This window comes from Pleurodeles waltl, chromosome 12 (assembly GCF_031143425.1).
Source record: "Pleurodeles waltl isolate 20211129_DDA chromosome 12, aPleWal1.hap1.20221129, whole genome shotgun sequence".
Lineage (NCBI taxonomy): Eukaryota > Metazoa > Chordata > Amphibia > Caudata > Salamandridae > Pleurodeles > Pleurodeles waltl.
Window position 1 is genome coordinate 691,404,193 of NC_090451.1, and position 13,103 is coordinate 691,417,295.

General features: G+C 48.3%; 1 long non-coding RNA gene across 1 annotated transcript; it reads right to left on the bottom strand.

Annotated features, from left to right (window-relative positions):
* Window positions 1-658: 658 nt before the first annotated feature.
* On the bottom strand, window positions 659-12,510 carry LOC138266847 (uncharacterized). The gene is made up of 3 exons (XR_011199740.1): window positions 9,968-12,510; window positions 2,662-2,739; window positions 659-754 (listed from the first exon to the last, which is right to left on the bottom strand). It is a non-coding gene; the product is annotated as an uncharacterized lncRNA (long non-coding RNA).
* Between the last annotated feature and the right edge of the window lie 593 nt (window positions 12,511-13,103).

A 13,103-nucleotide genomic window follows, 5' to 3' on the forward strand; every position in this document is an offset into this window, starting at 1 on the left:
TTTGGAAATAGGTGTTACATGGCCTGGGAGGAATATCCTCTCCAAGCCACTGGTAAGCTTTGAACGGCACATTTGGTGCCCTCCCTGCATAAACCGATTAGACCCCAAACCCCTGAAAATCAGAACTCTTCTGCGACAAGGACACGGTCAGGAAGGACTGCTGTGTTGCCAGGGGCTACTTCCACGTCACACCACATTGCTGTGTTGGCCTGCTGCTGCTGTGAGCTGAACTGTCACCTTGCTGTTGCTCTGTTGTGTTGGCCTGCTGTATCTATCCTGCAGGAGAAAGATTGAACTCTTTCTGCCCCTGCCCCCAAACATCTTGAAGACTTGCCCCTGGTTGGACTGCAAGGTATTCAGGACTGCAGACCCAACTGTAAACATCCAGAGCTCAAGAACACCAACTCCCTCACCTCCCCCATCACACACACCTCACTAAAACACCATTCCAATAGCTTGCATTTGAAGAAACTTAAGGGAGAAGCAATTAAACAAAAATTAGGTCTCTACCTAGCACAAAAAAGTGCTACATACCATCTTCTAAAGATGGACTTGAATGCCATTTTAAACTGTCAACTCACAGGAACAAACCTTAGAGGAAACCTTGATCACTCTTTGCCATTCTCTCAAAATAAGCACAGACTCAAAAGTTCTGTTCAGTACTTTATTTTATAATAATGTGAAGCTGTGAAATGAGATAAGGCCTGGCCACCAAAGATTTCCTCCAAGAGGCTTCCTGTGGGAGGAGAGTCACCTACAAGAAAACAAGATGAAGAAAGTGAGTGAGGGTAGCTATGGCCACTTGAAATGTTGAAGCATCCAAAATGATCAACTAAGACTAACAGCTTCTTTACAGGTTTCGTCCATGGTCTGCTGTAGACCAAGCAGCTAACATTTCCCCCCTCAACCTACAGTGGAGAGATGGCTCTCCCAAGCATGGCAGTATATTAAAGTTAAGTAGGACAAGCATTTGCAATTCAATGGGTCTCACGTTTGCTCAAGTTGGAGCCATTAGTGTTGTAAACTTCTAACCAGACATTTCTTGCCACATAAGCTGAAAATGAAAAGCTATACAATTTCACATAAGGGAGCTGATTTAAAGCACCATGCCATGAGCGTGAAGGTGACTAATCAGAACAAAAAGAACAGCCCTGTTTCGTCACTGCATAGTAAAGAAAAAAAGAAGAAAAAAAAAAGAAACAAACATGCGTAATGTCGCAGTGTAAAACCTTGAATTCGTGAAGGAACGGTAGGATAACAGTATAATTTAACTGGTAGTCATGAAAAGCGCTCAATTACTGCCCAGCAAGATCACGCTGCCTACGAAATAAATAAAAATAGTAGTCCAGAAACCATACTGAAAACATGGAAGCCTATTATTTTTTCAGAAGTTGGCTGGTGCTCTCGAGGAGGGCTAAACACCAGAAAAAGCATGACATATACATGCCTTTCACTAATGAAATAAAGCAAATTTTAAAAGGCAAGTCCACGAACCAACGAAAGTGATGGGCGTGACATAGGCGTGGCTAAAAGCCCAGAGAGAAATTCCATCAGGGACAGAGCACATGCACGCTCGAACCTAAAATTAGTCTTGTGAACTGGCTTTAAATTGATATTTCACGTACACATACATCCCCCTTGGTAATCTTAATTCCTTGAAATTTGAATTGCTGGGTCACCTCTGGCAAGCAGAGATTACCACATTTGGGAGGTCATCCTTCTTATGAAACCAACACCCCTACATGCATGCAGTATGTCTGCATGTAGAGTTACACACTTCATAAGAACGTACAGAGAGCTGCAAAAGGTGACCCAGCAACTCAAGTTTTAAGGAGTGAAGATTACCAAAAGGGTCTATATAAATATGTGTACTTGAAACATCAGTTTAAAGCAGGATCCACTGGGGTCCTCTGCTATAAAACACATCTCTTGACATGGGACCAGGTTTAGAGTTCCCTTTTCCTCCTGTAAAAAGAAGGTCCAGGTTGTTTTCTATGCTCTTTGATCTCTTGTTTTACCATTTCCCTGCAGCCTCAGTTAAGGCTTTAGCCAAGTGATGAAAAGCTGGAGAGAGAGGGTGTGACGTAATTGCCTGAGCTGCCAACTTCTGAACTGGGAGAACCAGGTTCAAGTTTTGGCATCTCCTCAACATCCTGTGATTCTGGTTAAATAACTTAAGCTCTCAGTGCCTACAATTCAGCACCTTAAAACCCTCACAGGTGACTTGCCGCACTATTATAATCCAGGATTTGTAAAGCAAATGACAGATTTGTGCGAACTGTTAAATTCCCCATCCCTCCTAGCTAAGTCTTCATAATGTGAGCCTTCTCAGTCATGGTAAGCTTTATGGTCTGGACCATTAAACTCTTCTACATTCACCTTCCAAACCACATCCTATTGCAAAACAGTAGGATCTGCCTGTCACAGCCCTGACGCGGCACATCTGTTAGTTCGCAGATGTATTCTCATGGCACAGTAGGCTCCTCTTACCTCTTGATACATGTTCTATTCGCCCACATCCCTTCCACCTCCAGTCCTCATGCCCTTCCACCACCACCTCAGAAATCACTGATCCAAACTACTATAACAAATACAATCATATAAGTAACATACTTTTTTTTAGTGCATGCAACATACACAATTTATGAACCCATAACTTACTTTTCATAGTGAAGACAGTGTCAGATGCAAAGACAGGCTTCACACAGCAAAGTGGACACTTGAGCAACACCAGGTCAGCTGCAAAAAAAGCATAAAAAAACAAGACATTTGAATCTGAAACCACCAAGCACAGCGTGCATTTTTCAACGATAAGTACTACAAAACTTGGGCAGCGAATGCACCAAGCCAAGAGGGTGACTGATTTATCACAATAATGTATCAACTGCAAGACCCTATAACACTGCAGCCATAAATGCTCCAGCTTTTGCCTCACTCCATGAGTGCCACTTCTGGTTATAGGGAGAAAATGTGACTGCACTCTCTCAAGAAAGGCTCTCTGGGGTTTTCTTGGATGCCTTAAGTCGAGAAGAATAAGTTACTTACCTTCGGTAACGCTTTTTCTGGTGGATACAGTTACTACCTGTGGATTCCTCACCAAAAGAATTCTCCCCTCGCGCCAGCCTCGACGGAAATTTCTTCTAGCTCTGCACGTCGACGTCACAATCGCCCGACTCCACGCGACGCCACATGACGTCATCCAGGCAATAAGAAGCCCTCGTCGACGTGCAGACGTCAAGTTTCACCATTTTTTACGTGCCATAGAGGCGAACAGGTTAATCCTAAAGAGTACACGTTCATCCAGAATAGATGAAAATAAAAACATTTAATATAAAACTCAATAAAAATCAGTTTCGAATGCTCAATCCGAGACAGAAATAAATATATATCTATATGTACAATTCCAGTCCAAAATGTCCTTTTCACTATTTTAAATTGCAAAGGAAAAGTATATACAATGAAAACAGCCATAAGCATGTGAAAGCTATATACATATATATACAAGTCCAAGGATGCGCACCCAAAGAGATCTTGGCTTGACCAGTCAGGCAACGGGGAGGTGGGTGGGACCGTGAGGAATCCACAGGTAGTAACTGTATCCACCAGAAAAAGCGTTACCGAAGGTAAGTAACTTATTCTTCTGATGGATATACCTACCTGTGGATTCCTCACCAAAAGAATTGAGTCCCCTAGCAGTATAACCTCCGGTGGTGGGTGCCCGAATGGTCAAACCAAGAAATCCTGCAGCACCGAGTGAGCAAAATGGCCATCCCTCCTGACCTCAGAGTCCAAACAGTAATGCTTGGCAAAAGTATGGAGGGATGCCCAGGTCGCTGCCCTGCAGATGTCAGCCACAGGAACACCTCTGGCCAAAGCAGATGAAGCTGCTTTGGCGCTGGTGGAATGGGCATGAAGCCCCACAGGTGGATCTCTCTTCGCCAAAGAATAGCAGATCTTAATACATAGAATGACCCACCTGGATAGCGTTCTCTTGTGGACCGCTCTACCTTTCCTCTTCCCCACGTATCCAACGAAGAGCTGTTCATCCTGTCTGAACTCATTCGTCCTGGCGACGTAGAAGCTCAGTGCTCTTCGCGGATCCAGCCGATGGAGCCTCTCCTCCTTGGATGGGTGAGGTGGAGGGTAAAAGGAAGAGAGAGTAATTGACTGCCCCAGGTGAAAGGGTGTAACAACCTTCGGTAGGAAAGCCACCTTGGTCTTCAACACCACTTTGTCCTTGAAGAAGGAAAGGAATGGGGTTTTTACAGTTAGAGCCTGAAGCTCACTAACCCTTCTGGCAGATGTTATTGCCACTAGGAAAACAGTTTTAAATACTAGGAACCGTAAAGAACAAGAGTGCATGGGTTCAAACGGGGCTCCCATAAGAAAAGTTAAAACCAAATTAAGGTCTCACTGAGGCATAACGAATGGCGTGGGCGGATACTTATTAGTGAGTCCCTTTAGAAACTTTAAAACAATAGGTGACTTAAAGAAGGATGGTTGATCAGGAAGGCACGGAAAAGCAGATAGTGCAGACAGATAACCCTTAACAGTGGCAACTGAAAAACCTTTCTGTGCTAAATAGAGTGCAAATGACAGATAAACCAGCTTTTAAAGGATCTAAACTATTCTCTCCACACCAGCTTGTAAACTTAGCCCAACGATTCGCATAGATTGACTTGGTGGAGTGTCGCCTGGCCGATAGAATAACTTCCACCACATCTGGATGGAGAGAAAAGGAACTCAGATTGCCCCGTTCAATCTCCAGGCATGAAGATGCAGGCTCTGGAGGTGGGGGTGTAGAATCTGCCCCTGGAGGTCCACCCTGCAAGGGAGACGGAGCGGAGGGCACAGAGTGAGTTGGAGTAGGTCTGAATACCACACCCTTCTCTGCCAATCCGGAGCGATTAAGATGATTTGAACTCGGTCTTGGCGGATTTTCCTGAGAACTCGAGGAATCAAGGGTATGGGGGGGGGGAAACGCGTAAAGCAACTGACCCTTCCAGGACATCTGAAACGCGTCCCCCAAAGCTCCTTGCACTGGATACTGGAGGCTGCAAAATAGCGGGCACTGCGCATTTTCTTGAGTTGCAAACAGATCTATTTGTGGATATCCCCACATCCGAAAGATATACAGAACTAGATCTGGATGAAGACACCACTCGTGGTCGACCGAGCTGCGTCGACTGAGAATGTCTGCACGCACATTCAGGACTCCGGCCAAATGATGTGCAATCAAGCAGATCTTGTGGTCCTGAAGCCAGGACCAGAGCCGAAGAGCTTCTCTGCAGAGAAGATACGACCCCACTCCTCCCTGTTTGTTTATAAACCACATTGCGGTTGTGTTGTCTGTTAGAACCTGGACTGACTGACCGCGAATGGAAGGGAGGAAGGCCTTGAGTGCCAGCCGTACTGCCCGCAATTCTAACAGATTGATGTGTAATTTCTGTTCTACTGGAGACCAAAGGCCTTTGATCTCCAGGTCCCCCAGATGAGCTCCCCACCCTAGAGTGGAAGCATCTGTTACCACTGAGGCCACTGGTGGGGGTAGCGAGAACGGCCTTCCTTGAGACAGGTTGTCGACCACTGCCCACCACTGAAGATCCACTGCAGTGTCTCTGGAGATATTTATTGAGTCCTCGAGATCCCCTTTGTGCTGAAACCACTGCCTGCGGATGCACTACTGAAGAGCCCTCATGTGCCAGCGTGCATGAGTGACCAACAGTATGCAAGAAGCAAACAGACCGAGCAGACGAAGGACTTTGAGGATTGGAACTACCGCTCCATTTGGAATCAAAAAGCCTGTATGTCTTGAACCCGCTGTGGCGGAGGAAAGGCCCGATTCAATGTCGTGTCCAATACTGCCCCTATGAACAGGAAGCGTTGAGAGGGCTCCAGGTGAGACCTGGGTACATTGACTGAAAACCCCAGGTCGTACAACAATTGAGTCGTCGACTGGAGATGGCACCGCCCAAGCTCTGGAGTATTGGCTTTGATCAACCAATCGTCCAGATAGGGAAACACAGCGATCCCCTTTCTTCTGAGCTCTACCGCTACCACCGCCATCACCTTCGTGAAGACTCGAGGTGCTGAAGTAAGACCAAACGGGAGGACTGCAAACTGATAATGTTGCGATCCCACCACAAAACGGAGATACTTCCTGTGCGATCTGAGGATCGGAATATGAAAATACGCGTCCTGCAAATCGACCGACACCATCCAGTCCCCTTCGTTCAACGCCAAAAGAACCTGTGAGAGGGTCAGCATTTTGAACTTTTCCTATTTGAGGAACCAATTCAAAATCCTCAAGTCTAAAATCGGTCTTAGCCGACCATCCTTTTTGGGAATCAGAAAGTATCTTGAATAGCACCCCTGACCCCTCTCTTGCTCGGGAAACAACTCTATTGCACCTTTTTGTAATAGGGATAATACCTCCTGCTGTAACAGAAGATGATCTTCCGAACAGAAGGATGGGCGGGGAGGGAGGGTGGGAGGAAATTCTTGAAAGGGAAGAGCGTACCCCTTCTTCACAATGTCGATGACCCAGGAGTCTGATGTTATGACCTCCCACATTGGAAGAAAAAGGGAAAGTCTCCCCCCTACTGGAGACGAATGGACAGGGAATGGTGGAGGACTACGGCTGCTTTCCTTGCTGCACCCCTCCTGAGGAAGAGGCAGAGGCAGAGTGCTGCAAGGTGGCTCCTCTCGTACGGACTCTGCCCCTGAAGGATCTGTAAGGCAGGGTAGAAGCAGTTTGTTGTGGTCCTTGCAGTCTTCCTCGAAAGGAACCACGATCAAAACCTTTAAATCTGCGAAAGCCTCTAAAGGTGGATGAGGATCTAGCTGTTGCTCTGCTCTCTTTAAAGCGTTCTAAGGCAGAGTCAGCCTTAGAACCGAAGAGCCTTTCCCCATCAAACGGGAGATCCAGGAGCGTAGCCTGCACGTCCGTTGAGAAGCCAGATCTGAGCCAAGACTGCCTTCTAGAGACTATGGTCGTGCCCATAGCCCTAGCCACCGAGTCCGAAGTGTCCAAACCAGACTGGATGACTTGCGTCGCAGCCGCTTGAGCATCAGAAAAGAGTTGCAGCATCTCCTGTGATACATTAGAATGGCCCTTTGCCTCTTCCATAAGGGCATGTATGTAACGTCCCAGTATACATGTGGCGTTAGAAGATTTCAGGGCCATACTGCACGATGAAAAAGTCTTTTTAGCAGTATGGTCCATCTTTTTCGACTATCAGCAGGAACCCCAGGAAACGAGCCAGGAGAGAATCTGGAGGAACATGATGCTTGGACTACAAGGCTCTCCGGAGTTGGTTGCCTGGAGAGAAACACCGGATCCCCAGGCGCTGTCCTGTTGACTGCAGCGGTGGATACAGGCATCATCCAAATATCCTTTATAGGGTCCAGCAGAGCCTCATTGAATGGAAGAAGAGGCTCAGCAGAAGCAGATGTTGGATGGAGGACCTCAGTCAGCAAATTTCTCTTAACCTCTGCGGTGGGAAGAGTAATATCCAAAAAGTCTGCAGCTTTACGAATGACCTTATGGAATGTAGCTGCCTCCTCTCGGATCTCTCCAGGAGAAGCTAGATCCCACTCCGGGGTAGTGTCCAGGCCGCTAGCTGAGTCTAGACCCTGGAAGTCACCTGAGGGCTCAACAACTTCTCCTTCCTCCAGGTGTTGCCTTGCGTACTCTTCTTCTTCCAAGAGACGGAGGGCCAGACGCCTTGATCTAAGTCTAGACTCCAAGCCTGGAGTCGACAAGGCGTCAGCCGACGCCCTCCGTCGGCACTGAGCCTCGGATCCGTCCGAAGCCGGAGGCTCCGGCTCCACAGCGATCCTAGATGTCGATGGGATCCGAGGCGAATCTACCGGTGCCGTAACAGGTGTAGCCATCGGCGCCACTTCAGACGCAGTAGACATAAACGGGGTGAACGGCGCCGACTTGAAAGACGCCGGAACACCCAAGTCGTAGGCCAAAAGGACCAGACGGACCTGCGTGACTTCCACCCGGCGCCATGGAAGCAAAGATGTTAAACATAGCGTTCAAAAACGCTGCAGGATCCGATCCCGGAGTCGGGAAAGCCGGGTACTGTAGTTGCTGCACCGGCAAAGCTGCCGAAGAGGGTCCGGGTAACTCCTGGCCAGGAGAACCTTCAGGCCTCTGGAGAGGCTCGACCTCAAAGACCGACCCGGGTGACGTCGGGGTCGTCGGAGGAGGAGGGTTGACGGTCGGGCTTATCTCCCACGTCGGACGATGCCGAGCCGACGCAGAAGCCGATCTAGACCTGGACCGACCCTTGCTCGATCGGCGCCGAGATCCATGACGGCGCCGAGAGCCACTATGATGGTGGCGAGACCTCGAGGATCTCGACGAAGACTCCCTCCTATGACGCCTCTCTTTTCTTCTTCTTGGACCGAGCCAAGAATTAACTTCGCCTCTCTTTCTTTGAGCACCTTAGGGTTCATGCGCTGGCACGAACCGCATGCCTCGACCTCATGATCTGAACTAAGGCACCAGAGGCAGTTATCGTGGGGGTCGGTAACCGACATCCGACCCCCGCATTGGTTACAAGGTTTAAAGCCGGATTTTCTGGGCTGTGACATCGTAACCGTCAGTTGTTAACAGTAGCTCCCTGTGAGCCTCGAAGAAACAACCGTTATTCGGGCACGGAAAAAAGGGAACTGACGTCTGCACGTCGACGAGGGCTTCTTATTGCCTGGATGACGTCATGTGGCGTCGCGTGGAGTTGGGCGATTGTGACGTCATCGTCGACGTGCAGAGCTAGAAGAAATTTCCGTCGAGGCTGGCGCGAGGGGAGAATTCTTTTGGTGAGGAATCCACAGGTAGGTGTTTCCATCAGAAGTGTAAGATCAGACCAATCTCTTCCACTTCTCAGTTGACAGAAGTAGCTACAGCCAGATCACCCCTTGGGACACTCCAAGAAAAACAGGTAGCCCATGTGGCGCTACAGGCAGCCACGTGGAGCCCCAGCTAGGGTGCCAAAGTCAGGCTAAAACAGTAAGTTTTAAATCTGGTCATTTATATCAATCGCGGTACAGAAGCAAAATCTAATAAAAGGTGGACAAAGAAGAAAATTAAGAGGTAGGACAAAGGCTTGTCAGTATCTAACTAAATCACACACCTTAAAATTTTCTTAGTGGGTGTTAACGCCAGTCAGCACCCAAAGAGGTTTGTATCCAAAACGACCTCAGCAGCTACCCCTCATGTACACTAGCCGGAGGGAGGAAGCACCAGGCACCACAAGGACAATGTACAAAGGCTAGAGCCACCATATTAAGTTGAGACTAAGACAAAGATTAGCAGGTACCACTGATCTGCAGAGGCTCTCTTAAGGGCACATTTATAAGCCCCCTCTAATCCTCACCTCCTCCAAATCATTCCCAAATCCACTGCTTCATGTCCACCTCAGGACTTTGTAAAGACACATCTTACTCTAGCATTGCTACTATGGACACGCACACTTCACAAACCACTTTCAAGTGTTTGTAGAAAAATTATTGCATGAAGTACTATTACTGATCAATGAAATGTTGCAGGGAGAACGGTATTCACCATTTCATAGAAAGCACATCAAAATACCTTTTTACCAAAAGCACATGAAGCTGTAGATTCAATTTTAATCCTGAATTAGTTCTATTGGTTCATAACTCGAACACCCTTTTTAAGAACATATATAAATGCAGTCATGCTATATTGTTTATTGAAAATGCTTTTTTCTGGTAATAGCACATTTAAAACTATTTATTAACAGGGATTTACTATGGGACTGTTTCCCCTTTGTTAATGTGTATTCTACTGCAGAAATAATGCAGTCTAACACATGATATTGCTTACTGAATCCAGTTTATTTTATGATAATTTGCATTACATTCCCTTAAAATAGGACTTCCATGATTTAGTTGCCTCATTTTTTATTTCCAATCATATAAACCCATGTCTTACCCTTAATATTGCAGCTTAAGTTGATGGGTTCGAAGCAGATATGTAGGCAGATTAACGATCATCTATGGTTCAGGAATTGAAGCAGCACAGACACCAAAGGCCGATCTGAAGCTGTGGGAAATCTGTAATAGATAACAAGGATAAACTGGTACAATACTCTAATGGAGAAGCCAATATCTTCAGGTGGGAAAGTGGCTTAAATATTTGTGCATACTGTGCCAGCAATAAGTCATTCCAGTGTCAAAGCTAGCAGCTCTTCCTCCACCATAAGGAGTTCTCCTTCTAGAGATTTGAGATTATTTCACTGCGAGATGTCCGTTCTGAGTAGCCCTTGGGTGCCACAATGCAGGCTACCTCGAGAGAGGAGAAAGATTGGCACCAGTCCTTGCCACCCTACGTCTGATGTCTGCTCTACAACTGATTCACCCAGTTGATCCCCCCCCCCCCCAAAAAAAAAAAAACACGGGTGCCCACATGGGGTCCCGGCTGCACTGTTCAATCAGGTGTTGCAGCCTCTCGCACCCCTATTAAATTGACCAATCAAACTGCTTCCACCTTAAGCCACATTTAAATCCAACAATCTGCATTCACTAGGCAGTGGAAGAAAGTATCCTCTTTTGGGAATGGTTACCCCCACTTTTTGCCTGCTGTCAGTGTGTTTTGACCATTTTCATTTGGAGCCTGCTAACCAGGACCCCAGTGATTGTGTTCTTTCCCTCTAAACGTAGATGCACACCCCACAATTGGCATACTCGTGCCCCAGTGGCACCAGGGGTTCCCCATGGGCTGCAGCATGTATTGTGCCACCCATGGGAGCCCATGCAAAATGTGTCTGCAGGGCTGCCACTGCAGCATGTGTGAGAAGGTGCATGAACCCTTTCACTACAGGGCACTGCACAAAGTCAATATAGGTCACCTCTATTGTAGGCCCTCCTAGCCCAAAGGGCAGGGTGCAGGTACCCTTGTATGAGCAGAGGTGCCCCATTGAACACAAGGCCCATTAAACTGGACTTCATAAGTTTGGGGAAGCCATTTTACCCTGTGTCCAGCTACATAATGTTAGCACCGAACCTGAGCATATTTGGAATCAAACATGTCTGAATCATACCCCAATACTGTTGCCAGTATTGGTTGTATGATTCCATGGATTCTGGGGGCTCAGAGGACCCCTGCATTGTTCGTACTAGTCTTGTGGGGTTTTCTGGACAGCCCGCGCTACCACCCCTCAGACAAGTTTCTGCCCTCTCGCTGCTTGACCAGCTCAAGCAGGGGAAGCAGAACAAAAGTTTTCCTGTGGAAGAGCCAGGCAGCACCCTCTTCCCTGGAAATAGGTATTACATGGCTTTGGAAGGGTAGCCTTCCCAAGCAACTGGTATGCTTTGAAGGGCACATTTGGTGCCCTCCTTGCATAAACAAGTTTGCACCTGTCCAGGGACCCCTCTGACATGAAACTGGACAATGGAAAGAGAAGTGGCCACTCCCCTGTCCATCACCACTCCAGGGGTGGTGCCCAGAGCTCCTCCAGGTGGCCACTTGATTCTGCCATCTTGTATCCAAGGCGGACAGAGGCCCCTGGGAGCAACTGAGTGGCCACGTCAGGCAGGTGACTTCACTGCCCCCCACCCCTGATAGGTGGTCACCCTCAGGCACCAATTGCCACCTCAACCAAGTGCGTAGATATTCTCTCCTCTGGAGCTGTGTGGACCCTGCATCACAGCTGGTGGTCTGGAGTGATCCTCTTGATCCTCTCTAGCAGCTCTCCAACTTGGGAGATGGTAAGCCCTTGCCTCTCCTTGCAGGACAATACACTTGCGCACTGTGCCCTTGCAGCTACCAAGGCTTGTTTGTTGTTCCATGGGATCTTCAGGCTCTGTGTAACCTAGACCCCCAGCACTTCTTTCTGCAACACAGTCTCCTGCCTGCTGCTCTAGCGATGTGGGACTCATCTTGAGGTGTACTGAGTGGGCCTCACTGCGACTCCTGTGCCTGATGCCTGTGGGTCACCTGAGGGGCGCTCCCTCTTCTTGTGACTCTCATAGCTGCTGAGGGTCACCCCGGACTCCCCTCCTTGGGTTGAGTCCCCTGGGCCTTGCGGGTCGTCTTCAGCCTTGCAACTCGTGTTCTTTTGCATTTGCCATGGCTTGTTGGTGGTTCTCCAGTACCACTGACCGACTGCAATCCAACAACTGACGGACACCATCTGCATCACTTGATAAACTCGACCATCTCCTGTGGTGCACAGCTGGTCTTCTTCGTCCCCTGTCGACCTGGTCCTGCATCCACAGAAGGGCGAGTAGTGGCTCCTTCCACAACCGGACACTATTACAGACTGGACTTTGTTCCCTTCATTTGCAGATTCTCTTATTACATCTGCTGTCATAACACCATAGGTGCTCCCCACACACCAGGCCAGCTTCCTACATCAATCTTCTCAGCACAATGATCTCAAACTGATGCCAGTGTTGAATTTATTGTAAAACGCACACAGAGGGCACTTTAGGGATGCACCCTGTGTTTTATCCAACCCTCTAGAGTAGGGCTGACTGGTCTGTGCCAGCCTGCCACTAACAGACAAGTTTCTGATCCCCTGGAGGACCCATGGGATGAGAGCCTTTGTGTTCTCTGGGGTCAGGAACAAAGCATGCTTTGGGTGGATAAGCTTCACACCTCCCCCCTGCAAGAACTGCAACACTTGGCAGTGAGCCTCAGACTACTGTCTCATGTTACACTGCCCAGGGCACTCCAGCTAGTGCAAGATGCCCACTCCTTGGAGCAAGCCCCACTTTTGCCAGCAGGTCCAGTGGGAAAACTACTTAACACCAGGAGGTGTGCCCACTCCAGCTGGGGCAAACCCTAGGGTGCCCACAGCTAAGGTGAACCCCACCTGGTAGAATCCTCCATCTTGCTTTGGAGGGTGTTAGACAAAAGGGTCAGAAATGAGCCTCATGCACAGGAAAGGTGTAGCCACCCTTAGTGAGAAGCCATTAGCTACTGCCCTCTGACCCCTGTATTTAGTATTTAGGGGCACCCCTGAACCTTGCTCTTCAGTTTCCTGGTGACATCAAGGACTGAAGAGCTGACCCCAGCAGTGAAGACTACAGACGACAACTGACTTGGCCCCAGCTCTATCGCCCGG